The following is a 7,456-nucleotide window of genomic DNA, read 5'->3' on the forward strand; positions in this document are numbered from 1 at the left end:
GTTGTCCTCAGTGTGAAAAGATGGATCTCAAAATCATACAGTCATTGTTGGAAAGAGTTCAAATACACCAAAATGCTGAAAAACCAAAGAATTTGTGGGAGCTGAAGGATTTTTCTGAAAAACAGCATGCAGTTTAACTGTTCAGGACAAACAAGGGACTCATGAACAGCTATCACTAAACAAAAAAACACAGCTGTGGATCATTCAGGTAACAACAAAGAGTTAAGAATCATGCATATGTAAACCTTTGGGTCATTTTTATGAATTATTTTAAACTATTATTTTATCTTGTCGACTATATGAAAACATCTTTTATATGAAATATCTTATTCAGGTTAGTACTAAACAAAAAATAACATGCGTTTTGTATGATTCGTCTTATTTTAGTAAAATAATTAACATTTAGCAGATTCTGCAAGGTGTATGCAATCTTTTGACTTCAACTGTAGATTGTAAAAGGTCAATATTACAATACTCAACTGAATTCACGCAACACGCATTTAATAAAGATGATAGATCACTTTTGTTGTTTTAATTATCGATGTTAAGAGATTTGCTCTAAGCTGCATGTTGTTATTAGACAATTTGACACAAAAATCTTCCTCTCTCAAGTTCTCCCACGCTAAGAATAATTCCACAAGAGAAATGAAAAAATCAAAGTCGGATTTGCACCGCAAGCCTCCTAATTGTCGGAATATCGTTTTGTTTGCCCACGCATTACCTCTAATACCAGATGATAATCTCCATGTTATGAGGCTCTATTATTGCTGGTATGATAAAGGTGAAACAAATTATTCAGTTCTCAACCCTAATTTACATGGATCTTTCCCAAAACACAAACCCCTCCAGTCACAATTCAATTGATCTCAGGATAAAGTGTTGGCCTAAGCTATATATATAATTTTTCTTACAAAGCCTTGTAGAATACAAGGTAGATTTATCTATTCCTCGCTGGAAATTAGAGTAATAAATTAATTATTTTTATTAAAAAGAAACTTGAGCTGTCATAAGCTGTTATATTTTACATAAATAATATGCTCGAGGCAAGTTAAAAAGCAGCAAATTTCATCATTTGCTTCTTTTCTCTCCCTTGAATAATTCTTGCCGCATAAATCCCAAAGCAGGCCTCTGACCACCACAGTCATTATATGCTTATACAATAGCTTGAGGTCGAGATGACAAGTGCCACAACAGAGTACCACTGGCACTGCGCGATGAGATACACCTATAGTGCTTATAGAAACGTGTTCCTATCATAAATCCAGCATGTTCATCTTTAGCTGGAACTGTTTCCCTCAGGCATGCACAAGGTGATCTCAAGGGCCTAGTATGATGTGACATACACCCAGGCCTCATTACACATACATTATGCTCGAAAACTCATAGTGTGGCAGCATTTTCCAAAGGCTGTTCTGAATGGTAGGCCTCCCAAGACACGTTTTTTTTTATTCTAATCTAAATTCTAAGGCAACAATGCTTGCTATGCTGATTCTTTGGGGTGGTTAAGGATTGGTCACATTTAGGGCCTACCTCTGTACATCAAAATTTGGCAGGAGATCATGAAAAAATCCTCTTGAGCATTTATTTTTGTTAACAATATAAACCTGCTTGATTCAATCACCTATCCACAAAAGCAATCACCTACGAGATGCTAGGTAACATCCAGTTTTTTCAATAGGAATGTTTATTCAACAAAGATTTAGCTCGTATTTATGCTGGCTGTGCAAATTCATTCTGTTAAACAACAGAAAGCTGCTTGGTTTGAAAGTGCCTTCTGGCTTAGCAGTGTTTCTGATCTGTTGACAATGGATTTTGTCTGCGAAATTTTGAAGAATCTTCACTAACAGTCTGCCCCCTTAGAATGTTGTTATGCGATTACTAACAAAAATATGACCTAAGAATGTTATAACATTCCTTTTGAAGGATACCCCTGGTTTTAAGACTTGTACGGCTTAATATAATGTAAATTATGTCTATTACTAAAGTATGTAGTAGAAAACGCATGAAAGATTTACATTATTTTAAATATCCACATCGTTTTATACATATTTTGGACTATGGGGTGGCGCTATTATTTCGATGACTTGAAATGGTTGCACTATATAATTAATTTGGAAAATAAAATACTGATATGGTGACCACAGCTACTGAAAGAGCTTACAAGTGGCAATGGATATAAGAGTAGACTTAAACCATCAATTTTTCCCCACAAGGAGTCTAAATGCCCCTGTATATCAAGTGAAATCCGCCCTGAGAAACTTATTAAGTGGCTGTGGCATCATGAGAAGTGTCGGCATGTTTACATCCTGCCAAGATGGCATCTAGCGTTTCTTGTCTCTGCTATTTGTAAGCTCTTTCAGTAGCTGTGGTCTACTAAAAGCCACAAAGGCATCAGGGCTGAAGTGGAGAGAACAAAGACGCTAGTTGTCAGGAAGTTTTATTCGTCCACAGGCATCTTTCTTTTTTCTTCTTATCACTAGAAAAGCATTGAAGACCTATATCACTTCTCGTTGCCCTTTGATTGAAAATTACAACCAAAAGCTGCACAATGTGGCGGTAAAATGTGTTGCGATAAAAATAGCAATAGGTAACGCCAGTACCTCACCAAGTGCAACCATTTCACATGACTGAAATTATGGCACCCCCCCATAGTCCAAAATACGTATAAAACTATGTGGATTTTTTTAAATAATGTTAATCTTTCATGGGTTTTCTACTACATATTTTAGCTAGAGACATAATTTATGTTACAGTATATTAAGCCATGGTTCCCTTTTAAGTTTGTTAAATGTTATCTAAATGTTCAAAACGTCGAGTTTTTAAAATGTTTTAGAAATGTTGTTTTTGCAAACGTTAAGAAAACATTCCAACATGATCTCATGACGAAAACATGCCTGTGGGAACTTTTTCCACAAGACACAAAATATATACCGCCATATGTGCGTTCACTGACGTATTCAATGTGAAATGTCCACTGAGTGGCGCTAAAAGAGTGTTCCTTCAGATGAACGTACATATGGTACATTTGGTTTTGCATGTCACCACAGATTTGACTTGGAATGTCCATTAAGTGGCGCTATAACTCTAATGCTCCGTGACGATTTTAAAATAATGCACCATCTGCACTACACCTAAACCTAACCGATAGTATTAGCAAAAGCGAATGTGACGTAAAAACACAGTCGCAAGCATGCCTTTTTAGCTAGTTTTTCGATCTCTCATCTTTCAGCTCTTTCATTGTGAGTCATGTTTTTCACGGGATTCGTGCCCAAGAATTCCACGACCTATGGAACTTTAACCATAACTGTGTACGAAAACTATTATACTGTTCCCACAGGTAGGCTACATTTTTGTCATGAGATCAGGTAGGAAAATTCCATTGTATCATTTTGCAAACTTCATGGGAATGTTACTTTTGAATATATTCTCTGAACATTCTGAAACAGGTAGTAACATTTAAAAATGTTGGACAAATGTCCAGCTAGAACATTTCAGAACATTATTGAGACTTTGAACAAACATTCTATTAATGTTACTTGAAGAACATTTGTTCATGACTAGAGAACCTTACCGGAACATTAGCTAAAGTTTTGAGAACATTATCTGTTGGCTGGGATTCTGAGTGGCTGCTGACTGATATCCTAATCTATTTTGGACTTGCTTTCCTCAATGTAAATCGTAAATGTTTTATCATTATGCAAGACAAAAAGCAAACCTCTCCTCGACAAGCATGCATTTGAGCTTAATGGTGCATTCAAGTCATGTGGGAAAGATTGTATTAATTGCATTATTCGAATTAATTGCACACAAATGTCACCATAAAGTCACAAAGTCTTGGGAACCTTTAAGCCCAGAGTTTCCGAATTGGAAGCATGTTAGTGTAAACTGTTGAGGAAAAAGGGTCTTATCTAGCGAAACGATCAGTTTTTTTTTTTTAATGACAATTTTACATATTTTTAAGCTCAAACGCTCATCTTGTCTAGCGTTGCCTGAGCTCTGTTTTTTTATGGTTCAAGACAGTTAGGGTATTTTTCCCTCAACTTAAAAAATCATTTCAAAATCAGCCTACATCACTGCAGAAGTACCAACCCAGTGTTTACAAAGTGAACATGCAAAGAAGATGTGGGGCGATTTTGAAGTTGAGGGAGAAAATAAGATGGGAGTTTTTCAACATACCCTAACTGTCTTGAACCTGACAAAATTTCAGGCCGAGCAAGACAAGACAAGCATTTGAGGTTAAAAAGTATATAAATTGTAATTAAAAAAAATAAATAACCGATCGTTTCGCTAGATAAGAGCCTTTTTCCTCGGCTGGGATGGATTACAACTGCATTTGGGATCGTTTGAAGCCGCATTTAAACTGCATTTTGGAAGTTTAAACTTGGGGCACCATAGAAGTCCACTATATGGAGAAAAATCCTGAAATGTATTCCTCAATAAACAATTTCTTTATGACTGAAGAACATCTTGGATGACAAGGGGGTGAGTACATTATTTGTAAAAAAAAAAAAAAATTCTTGATGTGAACTTCTCTTTAAATGGTAAATTTGTTCAAATTAATGAAATATATGTACAAAAAGACTGACATTGAAGAGAAGAAATAGTTGTTGAGAAATTGTCGCATGGCTTCATAAAAGTATGGTTGAACCATGTTTTAACAATGTCTACTACTTTTCCAGGCCTTGAACCTGTCAGTTGCATTGCTGTCTATGCAGGGTCAGAAAACTCTTGGATTTCATCAAAAATCTCTTAATTTGTGTTCTGAAGATAAACGAAGGTCTTACAGGTTTGAAACAACATAAGGGTGAGTAATGACAACATTTTCATTTTTGGGTGAACTATCCCTTTAATTCATGCCCTCAGCACAGAGGTCATTTTTAATTCTTAGGGCTAGGACTGTTCAAATCCCTAACCCTAAATACAGTATAAGCAAACAGCTCTAATAAAGACATGATTTAAGAGCCACCAGCATCTGAGCCTCCTTCATATTCTCTCATTGTTCTCACTGCTCTTAATGTTGTACACACATGCACACGGTTGGTCTCAAATGGGACAGCTGCTTCCCAGTGGGAATAATCAGTTTGACCTTGGCCAATAGTGGCGGCAATCGTGCTACAGTGCTGAGACACGGGCATTCACAGCATTGGGCACTGAGCTGGAAAAATGCTATCCAGCCCAAGACAAAAATGTGCTCATACAGCAAGATCCACACTATAAACGGTATCTGTCAGTGTGTGTGTGTGTGTGTGTGTGTGTGTGGAGAGAAAGTAGCCTCTGTTAATGTCAAAAGGCAAAGCAGGCCATAATTCTTTGAAATGTGTAATGAGGTCTAAAGTTTGGGGTTTATTAAGTTTTCTTTTTTTAAATTAGCTAGGTGTCAATGACAATTCAACACGCCGATACACTGTGACGCAGGTCAGATATGAAAGAGCACGTGTGTGTTCTTGCGAAGTAACCTCAAGTCACATTTATTCATTCTCTACCCAGGAATGAAATTAAACATTTATTCATTAAAGTCACTGTCAGTCTGCCAAAAAAATAACTTTCTGGAGCACTAAACACGCACATGCACTACGTGGCATTGAATGAAAACTGGGAGAGTGAAGGAAATTAATTAACTCCAGTTGGGGAACATTTCATCCATGGTTCCTTTCATTGGCTCATATCATTTCAAATGTCTTTCTCTCTCTCTCTAATAACAGTTTGAGATACATTTATGCAACTTTAATTTATTTCAGTCACAAATGACCCTAAAGCCTCTGTCCTTGACAGCCATGGATGGCCAGCTTAACAGACATTAATGTAGTAAACCTTTCTGATTTGAACACCATTATACAGAATAAAGTTCACTCGTCAGGGTGACATCAAGGACGGATTATGTTTCTGCAAGGCTCTTGTCAAAATGTCCAAATTATAGAACATTACATTGCGAATATAAAAAATAAAATCACAATTGTAAGATAAAAAATGCAATTACAAAAATGAACACAGCATGCATACAAACAAATACTGTATACAACATCTTAGCTCTAATAAAGTGTCGAGAGGACACTGGCAGGGCAGTGCTGAGGAAAGGCCACAAACAGATAACGTTTCTCATTTCTTAGTTCGTTTCACATTGTGACAATTGTCAAGGCATGCATTCCAGCTTTATTTGTCTAGACATATCAAATTTAAATCTGCAGTTGCTTGTTTCAGTGTATCAGGCCTCTCTTCACTCTCAAATGGAGACCCTGACATTCAGAGTTAAATTATGTAATATCATATATGTATTAATTATTCAAAGATGTGATATTAAATAATTTAATCATTTTAATATTTAATCATTTAATCATTTATATACACTACCATTTTGAAAGAAGTCTTTTACGCTCACCAAGGCTGAATTTATTTGATTAAAAATACTGTAAAATAGTAATACGTGAAATATTATTACAATTTAACATAACCTTCTTCTATTGCAATATAGATTTTAAAATGTAATGTATTCCTGTGATGGCAAAGCTGAATTTTCAGCATCATTACTTCAATCTTTAGTGTCACATGATCCTTCAGAAATCAGTCATGACATGCTGATTTGCTGTTCAATAAACATTTTTTTTATTATTATTATTAATGTTGAAAACAGTTGTGATGCTTAATATCTTTGTGGAAATTGTAATAGCTTTTTTCAGATTTTTTTGAAGTTTTTAAATAAGAATGCATTGTTTATTGTTTATTCTTATTTTATTAATTAATGCGTTTTTTATGACTTTATGACAATTAAATAATTACTTTTTTCCTAAGAATTCTGAATTCTTAATATTCAGATTTTTTCTAAGAATTCTAAATTTATATCTCAATATTCTGACTTTTTTTCCCCCTCAGGATTCTGAATTTATATCCGAATATTCTGACTTTTTTCCCTTGAGGATTCTGAATTTATATATATCTTGCTATTCTGACTTTTTTTCCTAAGAATTCTGAATTTATATCCGAATATTCTGACTTTTTGTCGCAGAATTCCAAATGTATATCTCGCAATACATTTTTTCCCTAGAATTCTGAATTTATATCTAAATATTCTGACATTTTGTCTCAGTAATCTAAATGTATATCTCGCAATAAATTTTTTTCCTAAGAATTCTGAATTTATTTCTCAGTATTATGACTTTTTATCTCAGGATTCTAAATTTATATCTCATTATTTTGACGTTTTGTTTGAATAATTCTGAATATATATCTCACAACAATTCTATTTTTTTCTTAGAATTCTGACTTTGTTTCTCAATATTCTGACATTTAGTCTTAGAATTATGAATTTATATCTCGCTATTCTGATTTTTTTTCAGTTTCTGAATTTATATATGACTTATTTTGACTTCTTGGAAATCGTGATACCTTTTTTCAGATTTTTTTTTTAAGTTTTTAAATGAGAATGCATTGTTTATTCTTAATTTATTATTTCATGACTTTA

The sequence above is a fragment of the Garra rufa genome, chromosome 6, assembly GCF_049309525.1.
Source record: "Garra rufa chromosome 6, GarRuf1.0, whole genome shotgun sequence".
Classification (NCBI taxonomy): domain Eukaryota; kingdom Metazoa; phylum Chordata; class Actinopteri; order Cypriniformes; family Cyprinidae; genus Garra; species Garra rufa.